The sequence below is a fragment of the Rattus rattus genome, chromosome 8 (assembly GCF_011064425.1).
Source record: "Rattus rattus isolate New Zealand chromosome 8, Rrattus_CSIRO_v1, whole genome shotgun sequence".
Classification (NCBI taxonomy): Eukaryota; Metazoa; Chordata; class Mammalia; order Rodentia; family Muridae; genus Rattus; species Rattus rattus.
The window spans coordinates 17864552-17891114 of NC_046161.1; the positions used below are offsets into that span (position 1 = coordinate 17864552).

At 46.7% G+C, this 26563-nt stretch overlaps 1 protein-coding gene across 1 annotated transcript in view; it reads left to right on the plus strand.

Annotated features, from left to right (window-relative positions):
- Positions 1-21401: 21401 nt before the first annotated feature.
- The window catches only part of Smarca4 (SWI/SNF related, matrix associated, actin dependent regulator of chromatin, subfamily a, member 4), a 91555-nt gene continuing 86393 nt past the window's right edge, over positions 21402-26563 (plus strand). The window contains exon 1 of the mRNA XM_032911080.1: positions 21402-21676. The gene's annotated coding sequence lies outside the window, so the exon portion shown is untranslated. The remainder of the gene's footprint in view (positions 21677-26563) is intronic.

Genomic DNA, 26563 nt, shown 5'->3' on the forward strand with positions numbered 1-26563 from the left:
TTTGAGAACTTTTTGAGGCTCCCATATGCCCAGTCTGGCCCTGACTACTCCTGCATCAGCTCTAGTGCACGACAGTGTACCCTGCCCATGCCCTAGTCCTGTTCATGGATGGGGCTACAAAGACATCCTGATTGCCAGTGACCCCCCCCCCCCAAATCCTAAGACCACCACCACCACCACCACCCCTGGTCCCTTTGGTAGTGTGTTTCCATGATTTTTTTTTCCCCCCTTTGAGGAAGAGCTGGCTGTGTTTGCCCTACGGGCAAAAGGTTTTTTCCCAGGAGCTGGAAGAATGGCTCAACATTTAAGAGTACTGGCTGTTCCTCCCTTGGGAGAACCTTGATTCAGTTCCCCACAGCCTGACCTGTAATTCCAGTTTAGGGAATCCAGAGTTCTTTTCTGGATTCCTGGGCACTAGGCAGGCACATGGTGGTGCACAGACAGAACAGCCGTGCACGTGTTTTAAAGATCCTGAATCGCCATCCAAGATTGGGACTAAAGCCATGTGCCAGCGTGCCGGCCTCGGGGTTCCCTTTTCACCATGTGCCAGCTGCCGGCCTCGGGGTTCCCTTTTCATCATGTGCCAGCTGCCGGCCTCGGGGTTTCCTTCTCAGTTGTAGCTGAAGTGTGTGTGTTGGGTTTTTTGTTGTGCTTTTTGGTTGGTTTGTTGCACTGGCTTCCCCAGAACTGGCTATGAAGAACAATCTTCCCTTAAACTCCCAGAGATTTGTCTGCTTCTTAAATTGGATTTTTTGGGTTTGGTTTGCTTTGTTTCTGAGAAGTGGTCTCACAGCCCAGACCAGCCTCAAACTCACTGGGTAGCACAGGATGACTGAACGATGGGTCCTCTTGCCTGCACTTTCCACATGAAGTGAATGTCTCTGTGACATGGTTTGTTATTGTTGGGTACTTGTGCTAGGCAGTAAATCCAGGGGCTTGTACATAGTGGGCAAGCACTGTACCCCCAGTCCTCTTGGGGTTTTTGTTTTGTTTGATAATCTCCTTATGTAGTCCTTGAGGACCTTTGACCTAGCTTGTCTTAATTAGTAACGTTGTATATTACTGTCAATGCAGGAGATAGACACAGAGGCAAACAAATTCTACTGTGTGTGTGTGTGTGTGGCAGTGATTGCAAGCATTGTGGAAAGCTGGAATATGTTCCAATCCCAGAACATACATGTAGTCACATGCCATACTGCAGGGACCCTGGAAACAGTTAGTTGGAGAGGAACAGGGTGGGGCATATATGTTGGACCTAGCAAAGTTCTGGTAATTACCTTTCAAGCTAAACCATTAGGGAAGCAAAACTACCCATATCAGGTGGACTGTGACTCGTCAATAAACGCGGGAGATGAAGCAGTCATCTTGTCTTGGATTTGTTTATGGTGGGAGGCTTCACACAGACTAAGTATGTGCTCCACACTGAGTTTCCCCCAGCCCTGGCAGTGTGTTTTGCCTCTTTCATTCATTATCAGGTGTATTGAAAATACGGTAGTTCTTTTTGTTTGTTTGGTTTTTTTCAAGACAGAGTTTCTCTTTGGAGACTTGGCCCTAGAACTCAAGAGATTCCCCACAGTCTTAGCTTCCTGAGTGGGAGGATTAAAGGTGTGTGCCTCCACCTCCTGCATACAGTAGTGCTTGAGTCCAAGTCTCCTGGCCAGAGGATGATGTTAATTCAAGTCTTCTGATTGGTGAGGTGGCTCAGCCTGGGAAGGCAGCCCCAACCACCTGAGTCCATGTTCTGGAACTCACACAATAGAAAGAAAGAACTAACACCTCCAAGTTGTCCTGTGACCTCCACACACACAAAACAAATTAGAATGCAATATGGGTTCCAAAAAAAAAAAAAATCCACGTGTGAATTACAATGTGTTAATTAGTGTATATTAGTGGCGGTTCATAAGATTCACTAAAGCTTTTTTTTTCTTCTTCTTTTTTTTTCGGAGCTGGGGACAAAACCCAGGGCCTTGCGCTTGCTAGGCAAGAGCTCTACCACTGAGCTAAATCCCCAACCCCTACTAAAGCATTTCTTATGTGTGTGCAAAGTGTTTTTATTCACCCCATTGCTGTTTCTTGAAATCCACTCCCACTTATATGCTTCCTCCCTTCCCAATTAGCACCTGTGTGTGTGTGTGAGTGTGTGAGTGTGTGTGTGTGGGGGGGGGGTCGAGACTGACTCAATGTGTAATCCTGGCTGGTCCTGAACTAACCTAGACCTCGCCTTTACCTCCCTAGAGCCAGCACTTACATTTGAATGTTATGTGTGTGGATTTAAACATGATTACAACCTCATGGAAATGTTTCCAGTCACTAACCATACCATTGAGGAAATTTCTCTCCTTCCTTCCTTCCTTCCTTCCTTCCTTCCTTCCTTCCTTCCTTCCTTCCTTCAGCAGCTGTTACTGACACACAAATCCCCATAGTGGAGAGGGCCCTTCCAGTCTTATGGAAATCTTGTACAGGTGATCACCACAGCAGCTAGGGGCTATAAGATGGCTCAATCCAAAGGCACTTTATTGCCATAAAACCTGATGGCCTGAATCTGACCCTCAAGACCCACTTGATGGAAGGAGGAAATTAATTCCAGCAGATTATTTTCTGACCTCTACACATGTGTGTAAGCATGTTCCTGTACACACGTGCAAATAATTTTTTAAGTACAAAAGCCGGGTCTTGGATGAAAGTTAGTGTTTCGAACCACTCTCCTCTTCCAGCTCTTCTGTTTTTCTGTCCTTCCAGTAGGGGATAACCAAGAAGTCATGCATCTCAATTTTAAAGACGGGGGGGCGGGGGACAGGACACAGCATTCAGGTAAGGGAAGTATTGCAGGTGAAATACAAGCAATGGGTCCCTAAATTCAGATACCCAGTACCCACATGAACAGCAGGGCACAGCTGCACACATTCAACCCACCACTGGGGGGCCTGAGCCAGGTGAGTGCCAAGAGCTTGCCTGCCAACGAGTCTAGCTGAATTCAAGTTCAGTGAGAGACCCTGTCTCCAAAAGAGAGTTGGGGGCAGACGGGGCACATGCCTTTCATCCCAGCATTCCTGGAGACAAAGTGGGCTTATTTCTGAGTTCAAGGCTAGCTGGTCTACCTAGTGAGACTTTGTCTTAGATGTAGACGTGGAATGCACAAAACAAGGCTATGACAGTCACTCAGCTCCCAGCCCTGTAACTTAGTTTGCAGACTGACTGATGCCCAGAAGTTGTCCTCTAACCTTGACAAGTGTGCCCTGCCAGAGGTGTGCCTATTGTCTCTGATCCTAACCTGTCTAGCCATACTTTATTGGGGGGGGGGCGATCCTCCCCAAATAGTATGGAACATAATAAGGCAAGTATTCTATTGGTCACATTCCAGTGCCTCCTTGCTAAACAGAATCAAATAATGTCATTCCTTGCCGTAAATAAACCTTGTTTTAAAAGGCCTGGAGATCAGAGGACCTGGGTTTGGTTCCCAGTATTCACATGGTGGCTTCCAGCCGACCATTAGTTCCAGTTTCAGATGATACAGTCCTCTCTCCTGTGAGTTGAAAGCATGAAGCCTGTGCATGTACAAGTCAAACAGATGTAATTGCCAGGCATGGTGATGCACCTCTTCAATCTCAGGCTTGGGAGGCAGAGGCAGCTGAATCTCTGAGTTCCAGGACAGCTGGAGCTACATTGTAAGAAAGGCTGATCCCCAGAAGCTGTCCTGTAACCTCGACAACTTATGTGGTACATAAGTGCAATGCTCAGAAAGGTCAGAGGAGGGCATCAGATTCACCTATGTCTGAAGTTACAGGTGGTCCTGAGCTGCCATGTGGCTGCTATGACTGAACCCAGGCCCTCTGCAAGAGAAACAAGTTCTTACCACTGAGCCCTTTACCCCAGCTCTCTGTAATTTTTAAAATTTATTTATGTATGTGAATTCACCGTAGCTGTCTTCAGACACCAGAAGAGGGCATTAGATCTCATTACAGATGGTTGTGAGCCACCATGTGGTTTCTGGGAATTGAACTCAGGACCTCTGGAAGAGCAGTCAAGTGCTCTTAACCTCTGAGCCATCTCTCCAGGCCCTTACCTCTAGCCTTGAACTCTTTACTCTGTCTCCACTTCCTGAGTCCTGGGGTAACAGGCATGACCTGCATACAGCTTTTCACCGTTTCTGTTAGACTAGCTGTAATAGCTCTTCTTGGCTTTCAACTTGACTACATCTGGAATTAACTGGATCCTAAGGGGCTAGGTACACCCCTGAGAGGTTTTTTTTTTTCCCCTTAAATCATTTGAAGTGGGAAGACCAACTTTTGATCTGGATCTTTTGAGGTGGAAAATTACACCTTTGAGTTAAACCTGCTGTGTAGCCGAAAGAAGAAGAAAGCTTTTGTTCCTTGCCAGCTTGCCCTCCTCCTGGTTGGCACGTCCATTTCATCATTGCATTAGAGCTTCCTTCTCTGGGATTCCAGTGTATACTCCAAGACCAGCTAAGACAACAGCTTTGTGGCCTGCACAGATGCTGAATTCTTAGACATTTCATTGATGAACAGCCATCGTTGGACTAGTTGGACCACAGCCTGTAAGTCATTCTAATAAAGTAAGTGTGTGTGCATGTGCATGTGTGTGAAGCCTGGATCCTCTTCAAGAGCAACAAATGGGGCTGGAGAGATGGCTCAGTGGTTAAGAACACTGACTTCCAGAGGTCCTGAGTTCAATTCCCAGCAACCACATGGTGCCTCACAACCATCTGTAAAGAGATCCGATGCTCTCTTCTGGTGTATCTGAAGACAGCTACAGTGCACTTATATATAATAAATAAATAAATCTTGAAAAAAAAAAAAAAGAGCGGGCTGGAGAGATGGCTCAGTGGTTAAGAGAACTGACTGTTCTTCCAGAGGTCCTGAGTTCAAATCCCAGCAACCACATGGTGGCTCACAACCATCTGTAACAGAATCTGATGCCCTCTTCTGGTGTGTCTGAAGACAGCTACAGTGTACTTATATGTAATAAATAAATAAATCTTTTAAAAAAAAAAAAAAGAGCAACAAATGCTCTTTAACAGCTGAGCCAACAGCCCCTCCAAAATGAGATCTCACTATAGAGCCCTGACTGTCCTGGAACTTACATGTGGACCAGAGATGGACCTGCTTTGTTCAGGGCTAGCTGATGCTCACGAGAATCGCTGGTGAAGCCCCAGAAGCTTCTATTCTGTGAAGCACAGCAGACAGGAGCTGCTTCCTCCATTTACTGACATTCAGGAATGGCATGTGGTGGCAGAAGTTGGTGCCATGGGGAAGGGCCACATCAGTTCCTAGATCATGAGTCTTGCCTGATTTGCAAAAGGCAACATCAGGACCTGAGCTATCTGTTCCACTCAGCTTCTGTAGACTGCAGCCTGGACTCCAGGAAGACACCTCTCAGGGTGATGGGTAGGCCCTGGAGGGGAAACAGTCCTTAAACTCCATTACCCTAAGCCAGCCAAGTCTCCAGGTATGCAGTCTGTCATCCAGGCCTGCTCTCGGTTAAAGCCTTCATGATTGAGATCTATAGTTCTCAGCCAGCCACCTGCCCCCTTCTAGGTTTGATTCCCTGGCAAACACAGCTCTTGTTGCAGGTTCTGCACCCAGGGAGCCAAGCAACCAGGGATGGAATGGTGTGATAGGAGTAGCTGGAGTTCAGTTGTGCTCACCTAGCATGTGGGGAGCCCCAGGCTCCAGCCTGAGCACTGCTAATAGGTCATGTACAATCTGTAATCTTAGCACTTTTCTCTGAGAGCACAGAGACTAAGGCCACCCTCAACTGTGTAGTGCTCCATTTTAAGGCCAGCCTGGGCTAAATGAGACCCTATCTCAAAACAAAACACTCAAGAAGAAAGGAGAGTAGGAAAGACTTTGACAGGTTATTTCCTGCTATTATTTTCTAAATAATGAAGTATAAAGCTAGGAATGGTGGCTAGCACCTGTTATCCCAGCCAAGAAGACTGAGGCAGGAGCATCACTACAGGTTTAAAGCTAACTTGAGCTATGACATGGTGGTACTGATGATGTCACTGGGAGCCCTTGCCTAGTATACACAAGGCTCTAGCTTCCATTCTGGTGCCAGAAACAAGATTTCTGTGAGTTCCAGGCCAGCCAGAGCTACACAAGGAGACCCAATGCAATAAACAAACATGTCAACCACCACACATGACCCTAGAGAACCCACAAAATGGAAGGAGAGGGGCCTGAAGAGACAAAGGTTTTAAAAAATGCTTTTTTTAAGTGGAAGAAGCTAGGCAGTGATGGCACACGCTTGATCCCAGCAACTCAGGAGGCTGAGGAAGGTAGATCTCTGAGAGTTTGATGCTAGCCTGGTGTACAGAGCTAGTTCAGGACAGTCAAGACTACACAAAGAAACTCTGGAAAAACACAACAGAAAATTATCCTCTGACCTCACACACAGACCATGATGCGTCTGAGCACACACATGCACACACAACATACCTGGGGTGGGGTGCGTGGATAATTACTTGAAGGTTTTATTTTGGGCTGGAGAGATGGCTCAGTGGTTAAGAGCACTGACTGCTTTTCCAGAGGTCCTGAGTTTAAATCCCAGCAACCACATGGTGGCTCACAACCTTCTGTAATGGGATCTGATGCCCTCTTCTGGTGTGTCTGAAGATAGCTAATAAATAAATCTTTAAAAAAAAAAAAAGGTTTTATTTTTAGTTTAGTCTATGGATGTTTGCTTGTGAAACGTATGTAGTGCCATTGGAGGACTGAAGAGGGCGCCTCTGATCCCCTGGAGCTGGAGTTAGAGGTGGTTGTGAGCAACCATATAGAATTGGGAGCTGGACCGGAGAGGTGGCTCAGTGGTTAAGAGCACTGATTGCTTTTCCAAAAGGTCCTGAGTTCAAATCTCAGCAACCACATGTTGGCTCACAACCTGCCCTCATCTGGTGTGTCTGAAGACAGCTACAGGGGTTGGGGATTTAGCACAGGGGTAGAGCGCTTGCCTAGGAAGCGCAAGGCCCTGGGTTCGGTCCCCAGCTCCGAAAAAAAAGAACCAAAAAAAAAAAAAAAAAAAAAAAGACAGCTACAGTGTACTTAAATAAAATAAATTAAAAAAAAAAAGAATTGGGAACTGAATCTGGGTCCTTTCCGAGAACAAGTGTGCTGGGTGGTTTATGTCAACGTGGCACAGGCTAGCATCCTCTGAGAGGAGGCAGGTAGACAGGCAGGACTGTAGAGGACTTTCTAAATTAGAAACCAGTGAGATAGGGCCCAGCTCATCGTGTGTGGACTACAGCCTGGACACTGGTATCTCCAGCTTCTCATGTGGTCCCAGAGGTCAACCCCAGTCCTTATGCTTGTGCAGCATGCACTTTATCCACTGCGCCATAGCTCCAGCCCTTTCTTTTTATCGAAAAATAAGTGTGTATGCCACTGCCTGCATGTCCCGTGGCTTGCTCTTCCAGACAGTGGCATGTGCTTGTTCTGACAAATGAACACCAGAGGGCGCCAGAGGCCCCAGACATGTCCAGCTAGGGCTTTTCCGTTTTGCCGTGAGAAAGATTCAGCAGAGCAGGTGAAGGGGATTAAGGTAGACTAGCTTCTTTGACACACACACACACACACACACAATGTTTACCTAGCATATACTAGCATATATTCATCCGGTACTTCAAACTAAACATGGTGCTGGCATACACCTGTATCTTAGACACAGGAGGTGGAGGCAGGAGGATCATCAAGACTATATAGTGAATTACAGGCCATCCTGAGATGCTGAGAGCCTGTCTTGAAAAAAGAACAAAACTTGAGATATATAGTCTGAGAAGCAGAAGCAGGTGTATTTCTGTGATTTTAAGGTCACACATTGATACCCTGTCTCAAAAAAAAAAAAAAAAAAAAAGAAAAACCCCACTAGCCATTAATCAGAGTGGCTCAAGGCTGAAGTTGCAATGGTCTGGGTTGACGGCTGTTGGAGGTGCTCCAGTTTGTGGTGGCTTGGAACCACAAGGATCTAAAGAGCACTTACAGGGCGCTCCACACAATGTTCTGGATCAATAACAGCACATTTCAAAACTGGTGATCAAAAGGATAATCATAAAATGCAAGTCTGACATAGCGGCACACGCCTTTGATCCTAGCCCTCAGGAGGCAGAGGCAGAAGAGTCTGCGTGAGTTTGAAGCCACCCTGGGTCTATAGAGTGAGGTCCAGGACAGCCAGGGCTACATAGTGAGACCCTGTCTTTAAAAATAAAAAAGACAAAACAAAGTTTATTTTTCTTTTTAGACAGAAGCTTATGTTGCTGAGACTGGCTCATAAAGTATATACCCTGTACTCAGGGGTGACCTTGAACGTGTCTGTGTTTCTGTCTGTGTGTGTGTGCGTGTTCCCCTCCTCTCTCACCTTCTCCCTACCTCCAATGTATGTATGTCTCTGTGTGTCCCCCTCCTTCTCTCCCACCCTCTCCCCACCCCACATGTATGTGTGTCTCTGTGTGTGTCCCCCTCCTCTCCCACCCTCTTCCCACCCCCACATGTGTGTGTGTCTCTGTGTGTGTGTCTCTGTATATGTCTCTATGTGTGTGTCTCTGTGTGTGTATCTCTTTGTATATGTGTTTCTCTGTGTATGTGAATGTCTGTGTGTGTGTCTGTGTGTGTCTCTATGTGTGTGTCTCTGTGTGTGTGTCTCTGTATATGTGTCTCTATGTGTGTGTGTCTCTCTGTGTGTATCTCTTTGTATATGTGTCTCTCTGTGTGTGTCTCTGTGTATGTGAATGCCTGTGTGTGTGTGTGTGTGTCTGTGTGTGTATCTCTTTGTATATGTGTTTCTCTGTGTATGTGAATGTCTGTGTGTGTGTCTGTGTGTGTCTCTATGTGTGTGTCTCTGTGTGTGTGTCTCTGTATATGTGTCTCTATGTGTGTGTGTTTCTCTGTGTGTATCTTTGTATATGTGTCTCTCTGTGTGTGTCTCTGTGTATGTGAATGCCTGTGTGTGTGTGTGTGTGTGTGTGTGTGTCTCTGTGGGTATATGTCTCTGTGTTTGTGTGTGTCTCCATGTTGTCCCTGTTCATCTTTGTGCATTCAGGCATATGGAGGTCAGAAGATAACCTTTGTGTCTGTCCTCTACCTTATTTGAGACAGGTCTCTCTCTCTCTCTCTCTCTCTCTCTCTCCCTCTCCCCCCCTCCCTCCCTCCCTCCCTCTCTCCTACCCTCTCTTTAACATTTTATGTGAGTACACTGTCACTGTCCTCAGACACACCAGAAGAGGGCATCAGATCCCATTACAGATGGTTGTGAGCCACCATGTGGATGCTGGAATTGAACTCAGGACCTCTGGAAGAGCAGTCAGTGCTTTTAACTGATGAGCATTAAAAAAATAAAAAAAGCAGGGTTGGGGATTTAGCTCAGCGGTAGAGCGCTTGCCTAGTGAGCGCTAGGCCCTGGGTTCGGTCCCCAGCTCCGAAAAAATAAAAAAGAAAAAAAAAGAAAAACAAACAAACAAAAAAAACAGGTTTCTCTATGTAGCCCTGGCTGTCCTGGAATTCACTCTGTAGACCAGGCTAACCTCTAACTCAGAGATCTGCCTGTTTCTGCCTCCTCAGCTCTGGGATTAAAGGTATGAGCCACCACTGCCCAGCTTACATTTTTATACATTTGTGAATTATGTATTTATGTGTGTGTGCACTTGTGTAGAGATCAGAGGGCACTTTTCTGAAGTGTATTCTCTCCTGTGGGTTCTCTCACATGTGGGTTCTAGGGTTTGAACTCAGATGGTCAGCCTTGGCAGCAAATGCCTTTAACCCTGAGACAGGGTCTCTCAGTGACACACATAACTCTGTGTGTCAGTCATGCTAACTGGCACGCAGACTCTCGGAAACTTTCCTTTGTCTTTGTCTGCCATGTCCCCTTTGGTGTGCTGTGCATGCCAACTGTACTACTCTGTCCAGGGTTACTTGAGTTCTGGGGATCTGAACTCAAGGTGTCAGGCTTACCCAGTGTCTTAGTTACATCATGACCAAGGCAAACCTATAAAAGAAAGCATCGAATATGAGCTCATAGTTCCGGAGGGCAGAGTCCATGGCCATCAGAGTGGAGAGCAGACAGCAGGCAAGCACAGCACTGCAGCACAGGCTGAGAGCCACTGCCTGGGAATGGTGTGGGTGTGAGCCTTTGAAATGTCAAAGCCTACTCCGACAAGGCCACACCTCTCAATCCTCACCAGGAAGTTCCACCAAACAGCATTCAACACGAACCTATAAGGGGTGTTTTCATTCACACACCATATTCCACCTCCTGGTCTCCATAGACATCATGCACAGTGTTCTTAGTAGAAGTTTAGCAGCCCACCCCTTCCTAGTTCTCACTCTTCCAGGGGCCCTTTTCCTGCAGAAGGGATATTTCAACAATATTCATGTGTGTGGCCACATGTGTGCAGGTTGGAGGAGTTGGTTATTTTTCCACCATGTGGATTCTAGGGTCCACACTCAGGTCCTCTGCCTTGGCAGGAAGTTGCTAGCCCTGACAATGGTCTCTGGAAGCCATCCAGGTGAGACAGCTCTGACAGCATAGCTTCAGGCAGGGGTCACAGTTTCAGCCCTGGGTTTGATACTGGGTCCCTGGAAACCGCTTCAAAGTCCCAGCTGTTGCCACCCTCTCTAGGCTGAGGACTCTCTGCAATAAGAAAGCCAAGAGAAGGCTTGGCCCTTGTCCTTTGCTGCCACCTTTGACAAGTCTTCGCAGATGGTTTTTTGTTTTACACCTCATTTACATGCATACACGTGACCAATCAGGATCACAAGGTTCAGAGGCCGTGAGCCTGACTACACTTGGGGATTCAGTCCTATGGACAGGGAGTGGCTTGCTCTCTCCTGCCCCATGAAATAGGAAGACCTGCCCTCGGTTGCCACTGATGGTTTACTGGAGTACCTAGCTGCAGCACATGTCACCTGCCCTGGGTTGGTATCCTGAGCTGACCAGGAAGTTCTGGTCTTCTGTTGTCTGGGGTGTTATGGTTATACACTGACCCTATCCAGTGTGAGCTGGTATTCCTATGTAAATAAAGTTCTCATGTGTTCACCCTTCCCTGCACACAGTCGGACACAGGAGAATCGGCCATATCGGCCATCTCCTTAAATATGGAGTTGGGGACCATTGTACATGCCATTAGCAAGTTTAGGGATAGGAAGGATCAGGCCCACCCCCTGGTCCAGCAGGAGAGAATCCTCATCTGTAGTTAGACTTGGAGATCCTGAACCGTGTAGTGGTAGTCGGTTAATCCGCTCTAAGTTCCCTTGTGGGTGTGCACGTTTCTCACTGCCCCACCGTGTGGCTTACACACACACACACACACACACACACACGCACACACGCACACACGCACACACGCACACATGCACACACACACACGGCCTTAAGTGGCTCAATGGTTGGGCCACTCCCAAACTTCCACGTTGCTAAAGCCTCCCCTCTGATACTCCTGAATTAGTACTAACATCTAGATCCAGCTCTGCTACCCCAGACCCAGTTGGGGAGAGGCCCTTGGGGCTGCTCTTCCCCAGCTCTTACATGACTGTCACTGTCTTCTGCAGCTCTCCCACCTGATCCTACTGCTTCCCTGGCATGGCTGTACTGAAAACAAAAACCTCTTCTTCCCATGGTTCCCTTGCCTGAGAAATCTAAAGTCCTGTCTCTCTGCTCAGCCATTGGCCACCGGCAGCTTTATTCACCAACCAAAGCCACCTGGGGGCAGGGACCCTCATTACTTGCAGGCTGCCGTGTGGTTCCCGTGTAATTTGGGGAGCCAAATTAACACAAAGAGTATTAGAACCAATCCACAACAGAAAAGTCTGAAAGTTCAGAGGCTCTGCACCTTGTGATCTAGACCAATTGGATCCTGATTGGTTATATGTGTGTATGCAGATAAGGTGTAGAACAAAGACCAATCAGGAAGGATCCGTCAATTGTGGATTAGAGGGCAAGGGCCAAGCCCTCTCCTGTTGTCCTTATGACAGCCAGGACATCAGCTTATTAGGGGAGAAAGGGGGAGAGGGGTAATAGTGAAATGGCTCAGTTTGTAAAACTCCTTGCTTCCAAACCTGAGGACCTAAGTTCATTTCCTGGGACCCACATGGTAGAAGAAAAGAACTAATTTCTGCAGTGTCAGGATTATTGGCGAGTTGTTCACTGACCTCCACATAAAGAGGCTGTAATAATCTCACTGCACCCTTTCCCAAAAGAATAAGTAAATAAGTAAGAAAAACTATTGCGACAGTTTCTCTGTGAGACAGCCCTGGCTGTCCTGGAACTCACTCTGTAGACCAGGGTGGACTTGAACTCACAGAGATCCACCTGCCTCTGCCTCCACAATGCTGAGATTAAAGGCATGCACAACCACCACCCAGATTTGAAAATCATTTTAGAAATGCATGTTTCTAAAGCAGCTGCAGCACACACCGTTAATCCCAGCACTTTGGAGGCAGAGGCAGGCAGAGGTCTCTGAGCTCTAGGCCAGCCTGGTCTACAGAATGGGTTCTGGGACAACCAGGGCTATGTAGAGAGGAGGAGGGAACAGGAGAGGAAGAGTAGGAAGAAGAAAAACAGGAGGAGGAGAAAGAGAGGAAGCAGCAGCAGGAGAGAAGAGATGGACAAAGGCCCAGCAGCTGTGACTACTTATAACCCATTTTCCTTTGCTCCCACAGGAGGTGCTGTCCCTCCATGAGATTTCAGCCACTCTTTTCCTGCACCCCCCAACTAGCAGTATGTAACCTGTCCCGGCTGCATATGGGCTCAGAGTCGTGGTAGGCGCTCGAGATACAGACTGTGGGAGGGTAGCAGAAGTGAGGCTCTGTCCATGCAGCTATGAAGTGGTTGTCATCCATGATGGGGATCTTGTAGGTTCCCTCACATTCCTGTAAGTCACTCCTCACCTACACTATATAAGTCAAATCAACTTGATTTCCCAACTGGGACTTCAGCCGAACTCCATTGTGGTCTGTCATTGGTGTTCTGTCCTGGGGAAGACCAGGTCTGTCTTAATATTTCACCTAGAGAAAGGCTGGGTGTGTGGGGATGTACACCTTTAATCTCAGCATTCAGGAAGCAGAGGCAGGTGGATCACTGTGAATTTGGGGTCAGCTTGGTCTAAATAGTAAGTTTTAAGCTAGCCAGATCTACATAAACACTGTGTCAAAGTAACAGCAACAACATTAACAATAACAATAAGGGCTGGAGAAATGGCTCAGTGGTTAAGAGCACTGACTTAAGAGCTCTTCCAGAGGTCATGAGTTCAATTCCCAGCAACCACATACATGATGGCTCACAACCATCTGTAATGGGATCTGGTGCTCTCTTCTGATGGGTCTGAAGACAGCTACAGTGTACTCACATATATAAAATAAATAAATCTAAAAAAAAGGAAAAAAGATTTAAAAAATAATAACAATAAATTTCCACAAGCAGTAGAGAAAGCAGCAAGATGTGCTAGAAGCCAGTAGATGGAAAGATTGGCCCCCTGCACTGATGGGACATGGGGGCAACAGACAGAGCATGCTCTGTAAGGCCTGAGCTCTGATGTGGATTATATGTGCTATAACATGGAAATATAGAAAGGGCGAGTCTGGAGCCTTGAGAGGGGTGTGTGTGTGTGTGTGTGTGTGTGTGTGAGATTATCTGTGGTGTATGGACCCTGGTAGAATTCAGTGGAGAACATCAGTTTTTCTCCTCTGTCACATCATTTATTTCTTGAAACAGGGTCTCTCTTAGCCTAGATCTAGACTGCTAGCCAGGAAGCCCCGGAAATCCTCTTGTAAGCTGCCCCCAACAATAGTGAGGTCACGGGTTGGGGATTTAGCTCAGTGGTGGAGCGCTTGCCTAGCAAGCACAAGGCCCTGGGTTCGGTCCCCAGCTCCGAAGAAAAAAAAAAGAAAAGAAAAAAAAAAATAGTGAGGTCACATGCTCCTCTGTGGTAGTGTCTTAGGGCTTTTTGTTTCTTTTTTCTTTTTTTTTTTTTTTTTGTTCTTTTTTTGGAGCTGGGGACCGAACCCAGGGCCTTATCTTCCTAAACCCACCTCTGAGCTTAAATCTAACCCCTTTTTTTTTTTTAAAAAGATTTATTATATATAAGTGCACTGCAGCTGTATTCAGACACATAAAAAGAGCATCAGATCCCATTACAGATGGTTGTGAGCCACCATGTGGTTGCTGGGATTTGAACTCAGTACCTCTGGAAGAACAGTCAGTGCTCTTAACCACTGGCTATCTCTTCAGCCTGTAGAGCTTTTTTCTTTTTTCTTGTTTTTCTTTTTTTTTTTTTTTAAACTTCTCAAAATGTGGTTTCTCTGTGTAGCTCTGGCTATCCTGGAACTCACTCTGTAGACCAGATTGCCTGCCCCTGCCTCTTGAGTGCTGGGATTAAGGTCAGGCACCACCACTGTCCAGCTGTTTCAGTATTTTTTTTTTTTTTTTTTTGGTTCTTTTTTTCGGAGCTGGGGACCGAACCCAGGGCCTTGCGCTTCCTAGGTAAGCGCTCTACCACTGAGCTAAATCCCCAGCCCCTGTTTCAGTATTTTTATTACTCTGATGAAACACATGAGCGAAAGCAAGTTGGGAAGGAAAGGGTTTATTTGGCTTACAATTCCAGATAGTAAGTAGTCCATCACTGGAGGAAGCCAGGGCAGGAACTCACACAGGGCGGGAACCTGAAAGGAGTAGCTGATGTGGATGCAGGCTGTGGTGGAGCGCTGCTTACTGACTTGCTCCCCATGGCTTCATCACCCTGTTTCCTTATAGAACCCAGGACCACCAGTCCAGGGATGGAACCACCCACAATGGGATGGGCCTTCGCCCCCCATCAGTAACAAATTAAGAAAATGTTCTACAGCCAGGTCTTATGGAGGTGTTCCTCAATTAAGTCCTTCCTTTTGGGCTGGAGAGATGGCTCAGCAGTTAAGAGCACTGACTGCTCTTCAGAGAGGTCCTGAGTTCAATTCCCAGCAACCACATGGTGGCTCACAACCATCTGTAATGGGATCTGATGCCCTCTTCTGATGTGTCTGAAGACAGCAATAGGGTACGGAGACTATAGAGGACATTTCTGTTTTGTTCGTACTTAGATTTGAGCCCAGAGCTTCAAACATGCTAGGCATGTTTTCACTGAGGGACATATTAACACTCTAAGATAGGATATGTCAGAATTTCTTCTTTTCTTTCTTTTTTTTTTTTCTTTTTCTTTTTTTTTTTTTGGAGCTGGGGACCGAACCCAGGGCCTTGCGCTTGCTAGGCAAGCGCTTTACCACTGAGCCAAATCCCCAACCCCCGAATTTCCTCTTTTCTAAGGGAGGATAGATCATATTCCACTGTATGGATGACTGTACTTTTTCTATTTATGGTGGATCATGCCTGTGAGAGGCCAACCAGAGTGGGGCTGAGAGCCTGGTCTTCTTTACAGATGATGTAAATCTGTTCCAAAATGTCCTTGTGGGGTGATGGTGGCATACAACTTTAGTTCCAGCACAGATCTGACTTAGAGGCCAGCCTAGTCTACAGAGCAAGTTCCAGGACAGCCAGGGCTACACAGAGAAACCCTGTCTCAAAGGCCTAAACAACCAACAACAACAAAATACCTTCTTCAAAAAAAAAAAAGAAAAGAGTGAAAAGAAGGAAGAGGGGGGAGCAAGAGGCAGGCAGGCAGAAGACAGGAAGAAAGACGGAGAAAGTCACAGATGCACGAGGCCTGGCTCTCATCACCCTTCTGACAGGACAGATGTACTAATGTCGCTCCGACTGGCCTGGAACTCTCTGTGCCCACCAGGTGGACTCAAGCTTGTGGTCCTCCTCCTGCATGAGTGTTTGTCTTGCTTGCTCGGTTGGTTATTTTTCTGAGAGATGGTTTCTCTGAGTAGCCCTGGCTGTCCTGGGACTCACCTCTGTAGACCAAGCTGGCCTTGAACTCAAGAAATCCTCCTCTCCTGCCTCTGCTTCCAGAGTGCTGGGAATAAAGGCATAGACTACTACCTCCTGGCTCAAGATTAATGTATTTTTTTTGTATATGGGTATTTTGTCTGCATGTAAATCTGCATACAGAACAAGGAATCCGATCCTGTAGGACTGCAGTTGTAGATGGTTGGGAGCGTCCATGTGGGTGACCTCTAGAAGAGCAGCCAGTGCTCTTAGCTACTGAGCCATCTCTCCAGCCGTCAGTGGCTTTGGTGAGTCATGGTTTCAGGTTGTTACATAACCTATTTTAACTGAGTCTCACAGACCCCACCCACTAGGCTTCACACTGGGTTCTTCACCTTGGTTCCAGAGGCTGTGGTTCAGTGGCCTAGCATGCAGGAAGCTGATGGTTTGATTCTCAGAACTGAATAAACTAGGGATGGTGGTGTGTACCTATAATCCTAGCACTTAAGAGGGTTAGAAGTTCAAGGTCATTTTTGGCAAGTTGTTCAATGCCATTCTAGGCCATATAAGACTCCATTTCAAATAAACAAACAAACAAAAAATAATGGGAGAGGGCAAAAGGCCCAGAGGATAAAGACTTGCCACCAACTTAATGACCTAATTTGGATTCCCAGATGGTGGAATACAGCAGATGGAAAACATGGACCCCCCTAAATTGTCTCCTGATCGCCACGTGTGCTGAACGTGCATTTTCCTCCCCAAAGCAGAATGAGGCTATGGGAAGAAAGGAAGGAGAATGTACAAAGAAAGCCAGAAGAGACCAAAGAGAGAATAAGGGTGGATGGTATCGCTGGTGGGTTCCATGACACTGGGGTCATACTCCAGGGTCTGCTCACCATGAGCGTGGGAATCCGTGAGTTTCCATGTGGTAGCAGTAGGGCTTGGCAGTGTAATTCCAGCATGCAGGAGGCTGAGTGGGGCCATAGTTTGAGTTCAGCCTGGACAGTGAGAAGTCTTTCTCTTAAAATTAACCAGGAACAAACCCCTTGTGCTGCTTGATAGGTCGCTCTAGTTATGGCCATCCCATAAGTAGGTGACACAATGGGATAGTCAGAAGGTAAGCTAAGTCAGGTTTGGCGCTCGTACCTGCCCTCCTAGCACTTCAAAATTTTGTGGAAAGTGGATCAGGAGTTCAAGGCCACCCTCAGCTACTTAAAAATTCCAGCCCACAGGGTAGGAGAAAACTGGCTTCAGCAAATATTTCTGAACTCAACATAAGCATCATGGTGCGCGCGCGCACACACACACACACACAAAACATATTTTTTTTAAAAATCCCAAGTTGAGCCAGGCAGTGGTGGCACATGTCTTTAATCCTAGCACTTGAGAGGTCAGCCAGGACAGCATAATGAGACCCTGTTTCCAAACCCCCAACCAATGTGGTGGGGGATGCCTTTAGTTCTAGTACTTGGGAGGCAAAGGCAGGTGGCTCCTTGAATTCCAGGCCAGCATGTTCTTCAGACTGAGGCCAGCCTTGTCTAATGAACAAGTTCCAGAACAGCCAGGGATAGGCAAAGAAACCCTGCCTTGAAAAAAAAAAACAAACAACAAAAACCAACCAAACAAACGAAAACCAACCCTCCCACCCCCCAAAACACCCAAACAACAAAAAAACTTGCTGCTCTTGCAGAGAACCAAGGTTCAATGCCCAGTAACCACATCAGGTGGCTGACAATTGTCTATAATTCCAGCTGCAGTAGGAACCAACTTTTCTACCCTCTGTGGGCACTTGCAATTATGTGCACGCATGCGCGCACACACACACACACACACACACACACACACAGAGGCTGCTCTCAAATTCACAAATATCTGCTTGCCTCGAGTGCTAGGAAATTAAAGGTGTGTGCCATTGATACAAATTAAAAAAAAAAAAAACCCCAACAAAAAACCATTTTACCTCGGAAGTACTGGCACGTTTTTAATCCCATAGAATTTTAAAAAATTAAAAAGTTGAATGAAAAAGGAAACATTGTTTTTATTACTTTTCTGTAGCTGTGATAGGCTTTTGGCAAGCTGGGGAGGAAAAACTTTATTTCAGCTTACACTTCCACCATTGGGAGAAGTCAGTGCAGGAACCAAAGGCAGGAACCTAGAGACAGAACCCATGGAGAATGTTGCTTACTGCTTTACTCACTAGCTTTCTTACAGAGCTGAAGCCCACAGTGGGCTGGCCATCCCATGTCAATCATTAGTCAAGGCACTCATTCAAACACATGACCACAGCCCAGTCTAACGGAAACAGCTTGTCAACCGAGATTTCCTTTTCCACGGTGACTCAAGTTTGTTTCAAGTTCACAAAACCAACCAGGACAACGAAAAGGTCCAGACTGCACTTGTCCACTTCATCAACAATAAGGTTTAGAAAGCTGTCAGTTGGCTTGGTCCCGAGGGTTCCTAGGAAAAGTTATTGCTTCTGTTTTACAGATGGAGGGCACAAGACCTGATGTGGGATCCAGCAGACTGTGTGCTAACAATGCAGTCTGGCTTATTCCCAGTCCAGCTTCCGTATCTATCTGGACTCTTGCTTATGATTTTCCTGGTACATTCCTATCTGGAATGGAAAAGGCCCAATTTGTTGATGCAGGTTAAGTGTTTGGCAGAGTTGTCCACTCAATAGCCAGGCAGCCTGGTCTTTATCACACTCCCCTCCCACCCGCTTTTCTCTTCTCTTCCCCTTTGAAGCAGTCTGATGTAGCCCAGCTGGCCTCAAATTCACTGACTGAGGATGACCTTGAACTACTGATCCTCGAGCCTCTGCATTTCTACTTCTGAGACAACAGGCATGTACCTCTATGCCTAGTTCACAGTGTTGGCGATAGAACCCAGCTTCCGTGCATGCTTGTCATACACTACAAGCAAGTTATACTCCCAGCCTTCCAGCCCATAGATGATACTTAAAAAGAAATCTAGCCAGGTGGTGATGGTGCACACCTTTAGTCCCAGCTCTCAGGAGGCAGCAGCAAGCAAATCTCTGAATTTCAGGTCAGCCTGCTGAAGGGCTACACAGAGAAACCCTCTCTTGAAAAACAGATATATAATAAAATTTTATATACATAATAAAAAATTAAAAATCTAGTATGGCAGATATTGGTAGCACATGCCTTCAATCACAGCACTCTGGAGATAAAAAAAAATTCTAGTATGCAATTTGGACATGGTGCTGTCTGTAATCCTAGTGCTCCTGAGTTGAGAGCAGTTCTGCCTGCATAGGTACTCCCAAGGTGTTGGGAACAGAATGTGGGTCCTCGGCAAAAGCAATTGCTCTTAACTGCTGAGCCATCTTACCAGGCACCAAAAAAAAAAAGAATTTTTTTTTTTTTTTTTTTTTTTGAAAAATCTCATTATGTAACTTTAGCTGGCCTGGAACTCACTATGTGGATAAAGTTGGCCACATAAGCTTGCTGAGATTAAAGACAAATGCCACCAAACCCTGTCTGAAAATAAACCTTAAACCAAAACTGCAGGGCTGGAGAGATGGCTCAGCGGTTAAGAGCACCCTACTGCTCTTCCAGAGGTCCTGAGTTCAATTCCCAGCAACCACATGGTGGCTCACAACCATCTGTAAAGAGATGCCCTCTTCTGGTGTATCTGAAGACAGCTACAGTGCACTTATATATAATAAATGAATAAATCTTAAAAAAAAAAAAAAAAAGAACATTTAAAAAATATCTAAAAAAAAAAAAAAAACACTGGCTGCTCTTCCAGAGGTCCTGAGTTCAATTCCCAGAAACTACATGGTGGTTCACAACCATCTGTAATGGGATCAGATGCCCTCTTCTGATATGTCTGAAGACAGTGAGCATGTACTCACATACACAAAATAAATAAGTCCTTAAAAACAAAACAAAACCGAGCTGGATGTGGTGGTGTATGCCTTTTGTCCCAGACTTGGGGGGCAGAGGCAGGTAGGTTTCAGTTTGAGTTCATCCTGGTCTCAAGATCCAGTTCCAGGTCAGCTAAAGCAATACAGACAAACTCTGTCCTGAAAAACAAAAGCAAAAAACCTCCCAACCAACAAAAAATACCATGTGTTTGCCAGTTTTGGTAGCTTGGGTCTGTTTTCCTAGCATTTTGGAGGCAGTGGCAGGGGGATCACTGCCAGCGATTTAATGGCCTGAAACATTCTTTGTTCTACTTTGTGACAGAAAATGCTTTTTGTTTCTTTGTTTAAAAGTCTCACTTTGTATCCATGGCTACCCTGAAACCTTACTATGTAGAAGAAAGACCAAGCTGGATTGGTACATTCATGCAGCACTCAGGAAGGAAGATCTCTGAGTTCGAGGCCAGCCTAGTCTTGAGAGCAAGTGCCAGGTCTTAAAGAAACTTGGGTCTTGGGGGCTGGAGAGATGGCTCAGTGGTTAAGAGCCCCGACTGCTCTTCCAGAGGTCCTGAGTTCAATTCCCAGCAACCACATGGTGCCTCACAACCATCTGTAAAGAGGTCTGATGCCCTCTTCTGGTGTATCTGAAGACAGCTACAGTGTACTTATATATAATAAATGAATAAATCTTTAAAAAAAAAAAAGAAAAAAAAATAACTCGGTCTTAAAAACCAAACAAAACCAAACCAAATATGCGAAAAAAACAAAACAAAAAACAAGTTGGCAACAAACCAGAGATCCACCTGCTTCTGCCTCCTGAACCCTGCCCCGCTACCACCAAATACTTTTTTTTCTTTTTTTTTTTTTTGGAGCTGGGGACCGAACCCAGGACCTAGCAAGCGCTCTACCACTGAGCTAAATCCCCAACCACCACCAAATACTTTTAAAACCAACCAGAGGCCTGGAATCTCCACATTTGGACAGAATTATACGCTCATTTCTCCAAAGCTAATGGCTTTCTTCGAAATCATAAGGAAAATTGTGACCATTGCTGTTTCTACCTCACACCCTGTGCTTTTACTTATTCATCTGGTTTATGAACCAGAGGACGGCTAGTAGCCGATGGCAGCTCAATAAATATTTGGAAAGCTAATTACTGGGCCTCAACAGGTTCTGCAGGAAATGTGGCCAGGGCAGAGCCTTGCAGAGCAGGCAGGGCCGTGCCAGAGCCAGGATCAAAGCGTTTCCCAGGCCTGCCCTTACCCCCGCGTGGGTTCTGTCCCGTCCTTGGGCAGTCTGGCCACCTCTCGGCTTCACTTTCCTCCCAGGGTGCTCATTTCCGAGCCTAAGAACTTCCCTTTCATCATTACTATCTCCCATCTGGACGACCCAGTCCCCTCCCCCAACATCTAAGCGTCGCCGCAGTGCCGCCCCCTCTGCGCATGCCCTTCGGCTCGAGGCCCAATTTCGTGTCTTGAACATAAGTGTGCGCTTGCGCAGAGCCGCCCAGAGCCCCCCCCCAATATGGGCGGTGCACCAGGATCTCGTGCGGCCTCTGGACCCGCCCATCTTCTCACTACCTCAAAGGACCGGTGCGCATACGCAAAACGAATGGCTGAGCATGCGCACAGAGAGCGGAAGGGTGGGCTGGCGCGCGCACGAAGCCGGACGGGCAGCGGAAGCAGGGGAAGTGGACTGGGTAGAAAGGGAGGCGGGGGCGCGCGTAGCGGGCGCGCGGGCTGCGTGTGTGCTGGGGGGGGCGGCCAGCCGAAGCCGAGCGGGCACGCGCGCGAGGCTTTCCCACTAGCTTGGCAGCGGCGGCGACGGCTTCTTTGTTTCGTGAGGAGAAGCGAGACGCCCACTCTGTCCCCGACCCCTCGTGGAGGGTTGGGGGCGGCGCCAGGAAGGTTACGGCGCCGGTACCTCCAGGTAAGGAATGGAGACTCCCGGGCGGAACGAGACTCCCGGGGCTTGGGGAAGACGGTTTGAATGAAGCCGAGGCGCCGGGAGGGGGAGGGGGCAGCTGGGCGACCAGAGCGGGGTCGGGGTACGGCGGCGCCTGAGGGTCAAGAAGCCTTGCGCGCGCTGCTCAGGCCGCAGTGCAGCGAGACCGCGGCTGCTTCCAGGCTCTGTGGCCGGCGAGGCGGGTGACTCTGGTCTGCGTGAAGGCCGCGCGCGCGTTCTCGTGGGGTCTTGGGACAAAGCTCCTTCCTTTTGGCGTTCCAGAGATCCAGGTCCCCCACTTTAATTTCTGTGAATCTTAACTTTGAACAGTGGCTAGGTGTCGTGGGCTTCTCTGGCCTCGTTTGTGCGATTCTAATGCCCTGTGGTCGGGCGTCGGGAGCAACATTTTACCTCAGATATTGATGCCCAGTGTAGCTTGGGCACAGTCATGAGCCCTCTTCGGTCCTCAGACCTCACTTTTTTTTTTTTTTTTTTTTTACTTTTTGATAAATTTCATCATTGCAGATTTTAAATTTCTTCCGTGGCTTCAAAATGTTTGCCTAAAAAGTGAAAGATGCCTGGGAACGTTTGCTCACGGCTGCATTGTTTTTCTTTTGAGTCTCTTGGCTCTTCCCAGTTTTTCAGATAGGGCTTTTTATTTTAAAACCTCGAAGGCAATTGTTTTGTGCGGGTCGGAGGGCATCTTCTTGATCCCCTTTACCTCTAGTGACTCCTCAGGAACTGGAAACAAATTTTTTGTTTGAATTGACAGACAGGCTTTGAGTTTGATGCCCAGCGTTGGCTGTCAGCTAGCTGTGTGGCCTTAGGCGAAATCGCTAAATCTCTCCAAACCTCTTGGTTTCCTCCTTTGTACAAGGGAATCACTTTCACTGATAGGATTGGGAAAAACTAGGCAAATAGCTCCTGCATCATTATCATCATTCTGATTTTGAAGACAGGATCTTATAACCAAGGCTGCCCTCCACCTTCTTATGTAGACCAGGCTGGCCTTGAATTGCTCATCCTCATCTTCCTGCCTCCACCTCCCAAGTGCTGGGATAGCATATTCAGCCAGGCTTCCTGCACTGTTATTGACTGGTCCAGCAGATAGTTGAATTCCTACTTTGTGTTACATGTCTTAGTAGGGGAATGGGCTGTAATGGAACCATTACTCCTTGGCCTGCATGAGTATTGGTTCATGAAGAAGTACTTGGTTTGTTTTGACCTCCTCCCCTCCCCCTTTCTGGTCTCACTGTGTAGCTCTGGCTGTCCTGAAACTCTGTTATCAGGCTGGCCTCAAACTCACATAGCTCTGCCTGCCTCTGCCCTCTGAGTGCTGGGATTAAACTCTTGCTTAGCCATGCCGTTGGGTCCATTTGTGTTTTGTTTTTTTTTTTTTTTTTAATTAAATAGATTTTATTTGTTTATTTTATGAGTCAGGGTTTCTCTGTGTACCCCTGACTCTCCTGGTACTTGCTTTGTAGACCAGGCTGGCTTCTAGCTGAACTCAGAGATCTGTCTGCCTCTGCCCCCGCCTCTGGGAGTGCTGGGATTCACTAAAGTGTTGCAGTTCCTTATTTATTTGTGTGTGGAGGTCAGAGAACAACTTTCAGGGGTCAGTTCTCCCCTCTATCATGTGGGTTCCTGGGATTGAACTCAGGTGGTCAGTTTTCAGTGAAGTACTTTACCTGTTGAGTCGTTTCTCCTGCCTAAGCTCTAAGTGTGTTGAATTTTTGTGGTGCTGATCAAAGTTGATCCTGTACATGCTAGGGAAATGTTCTACCACAAGCCAGTACCCAAGCATGGTTTTGATCTTTTTATTTTTATGAATGTGGGATATTTTTGTTCTTGTTTGTTCATTTTGGGTGTTGTTGGGCCTGGAATCCATGGCCTTCTGCATGTTAGACATGATATATTCTTCCCAATCATTTAAGCCTCACAACCTATCATGTGACAGGACAGAGTGGTTGCCCGAGGGAGCAGTGGTGGGCATAAGTCTAGAAGCTGCATGGAGGAGGACCCTTCATTTACAATCAGGGAAGATGTGTCTCCCCACCCCACACACTGAGAATGGAATGGTGCCTGCAGAGCTGTTGCTCTGTCTGTCTGGTCTGCAACAGTGCAGTTGGAGCAGGCAGTAGTGAGACAGGACAGGAGGGTCCTGGGAAGGATGAACTTGGGCGATTGGTACAAGATCCAAAGCAATAAATATTTGTTGCTGCTGTTTGGCCTTGAACTTTCCAGGCCATTGCTCTTCTAGCCCCAGATGTCACTGCTTTGAAAGTGATGAAGTCACCGGTGAAGTCTGGGGTCCTGGTTTGGTGGTTTGTTTGTGGCTGGATGTGAAAGGTGTTTTTTTTTTTTTTTGAACTTAAAAATTTTTGTTTAATTTTGTGTGATATATGGAGGTCAGAGGACAACTTTCAGGAGTGGATTTTCTCCTACCACGTGTGTCCTGGAGATTGAATTGCAGGTCATCATATTGGTAGCAAATGCTTTTCTCTGCTGATCCTTCTTGCTGTCAAGCGTGCTAGTTCTTCAGTGTTCTCTGATTCCTATGCAGCCCCCTGAGTCCTGGCACTCACCTGTAAAACAAGTACACTGGGATGTCACTGTACCTGGTGATAGGCTTGAATAGAGTGAATCTGCTAACTATAGTGAACACTATTTGTTGTTTGTTTGTTTGTTTGTTTTTCGAGATAGGGTTTCTCTGTGCGTAGCCCAGGCTGGTCTCCATCTGCCCGCCTCTGCCTCCAGAGTTCTGGGATTCCAGGTGTGAGCCACTACTGCCTGGCATGGGCACTCTTTGTTACAGTTAATATTCTGGGTTCATTTCTAGTAGTTCTTTTTTGTGGTGCTGGGGACCACCCAGAGTTTCCATAGTGTAGCTGTGGTGGTTTGAATGAGAATAGCCCTCATAGGCTCATATATTTGAAAGCCTGGCAGAACTGGTTTTAGGAAGGATTAAAATATGTGTCTTTCTTAGAGGAGGTGTTTCAGTGGGGGTGAGCTTGAGAGCCAAAAGCCTATGTCAGGCCCAGTCTCTCTGTGCTGCCCCCTTGTATATCAGATGTGAGCTATCATCTATTGCTACGGGAGCCTGCCTGCCTGCCTGCCTGCCTGCCTGCCTGCTGCTGTGAAGCTCACAGACTCAGTTTCAGGAACTGTGAGCAGGAGCCCGGATTTAACGCCTTGGCTCTGGTGTCTTCACAGCAGTGGGGAGTGCTTTACCATTAGGTTAGTCTTTCATTGTTTGTTATGTTCGTGGTAGATTGGGGGCCAGGAACTGAACTTGGGTCCTTTGTAACAGCAGCAAGGGCTCTTAACCTCTGAACCTTCCTCCCGGATCTCATGTTGAACACTTTTAAAATATTTACTGTCCATTTGTAGTTCAAGAAAGAATTTTGTTTTTATTTTATTAGCTCGTTTATTGATTGTCAGTCTTTTCTAGGGCGTATTTAATTTTAGCAAGTTTATTTTGTATGTGCACATGTAAAAGGGAGAGGAGGGGGCTGGAGAGATGGCTCAGCGGTTAAGAGCACCCCACTGCTCTTCCAGAGGTCCTGAGTTCAATTCCCAGCAACCACATGGTGGCTCACAACCATCTGTAAAGAGATCTGATGCCCTCTTCTGGTGTATCTGAAGACAGCTACAGTGTACTTAGATATAATAAATGAATAAATCTTTAAAAAAAAAAAAAAAAAAAAGGAGAGGAGGACATCACTCTGTCTCTCACTGTGGGAAACAAGATCCTTGTAAAGCAAGAAATTACTGGAAGTGAGACATTTTGTAATACACTGCTTTTGCAGAAAGGGATGCCAGCATAGAGAATAGGCAAAAATGGCTGGCATGTTTTTGTTTTTGCTTTAAAAAAAAACCCAAAAAGACAAAAAAATATGGGTCTCATTGTGTAGCAGGGCTGACTTGGAACTCATTGCTTAGACCAGGCTGGCCTAAAACTCACAGAGTTTCACCTGCCTCTGCCTCCTGAGTGCTCCACCACACCCAGTGCTCAAGACTGCCTTGTTTTACATTGTGTGTGTATGTGTGTGTATAAAATGGTCAGGAGGTCAGAGGTCAACTTTCAGGAACTGGTTCTTCAATCAAGTGAGTTATAAGGTTCAAACTCAGATCATTGGGCGAAGTTGCAAGTGCCCTGACTAAATTAGGGTTTTTATTGCTGCATTGAAACAAAAAGCAAGTTGGGGGGAAAATGGGGTTATTTGGCTTACACTTCCATGTTTCTGTTCATCAGAAGTCAGTATTGGAACTCAAACAGGGCAGGAACATGGCTGGATGCAGGAGCCGACACAGAAGTCATGGAGGGGTGCTGCTTACTGGGGTGCTCTCCATGCCTTGCTCAGTTGGCTTTCTTAAAGGACCCAGGACTACCAGCCCAGGGATGGCCCCGCCCTGGGTGGGTTGGATCCTCCCCATCAATCTTTATTAAGAAAATGCCTTAGGGCCAGATCATATGGAATCATTTTCTCAGTTAAGGTTCCCTCCTTTCGGATAACTCTAGTTATGTGTTGAGTTGGCGTAAGACCAGCCAGCACATGCTTTTAACCGTGAGCCATCTTGATTGCTCCTAACTTTTTGTTTGTTTTAAGACAGTGTTTCTTTGTGTAGCCCTGTCTATCCTAGAACTTGATCTGTAGACCAGGCTGGCCTTGAACTCCTTGAGAACCTTCTGCCTCTGCCTCCCAAGTACTGGAATGAGAGGTATGTATTGCCATCACCTTACCCTAATTATTGTTTTGAGACAGGCTCTTGCATAGCCTAGGTTGGCCTGGAATTTGCTATATAGTTGAAGGTGACCTATTACTGTTTGTTTTTTCCTTTTTGATAGGGTCTTACCACATATTCCAGGCT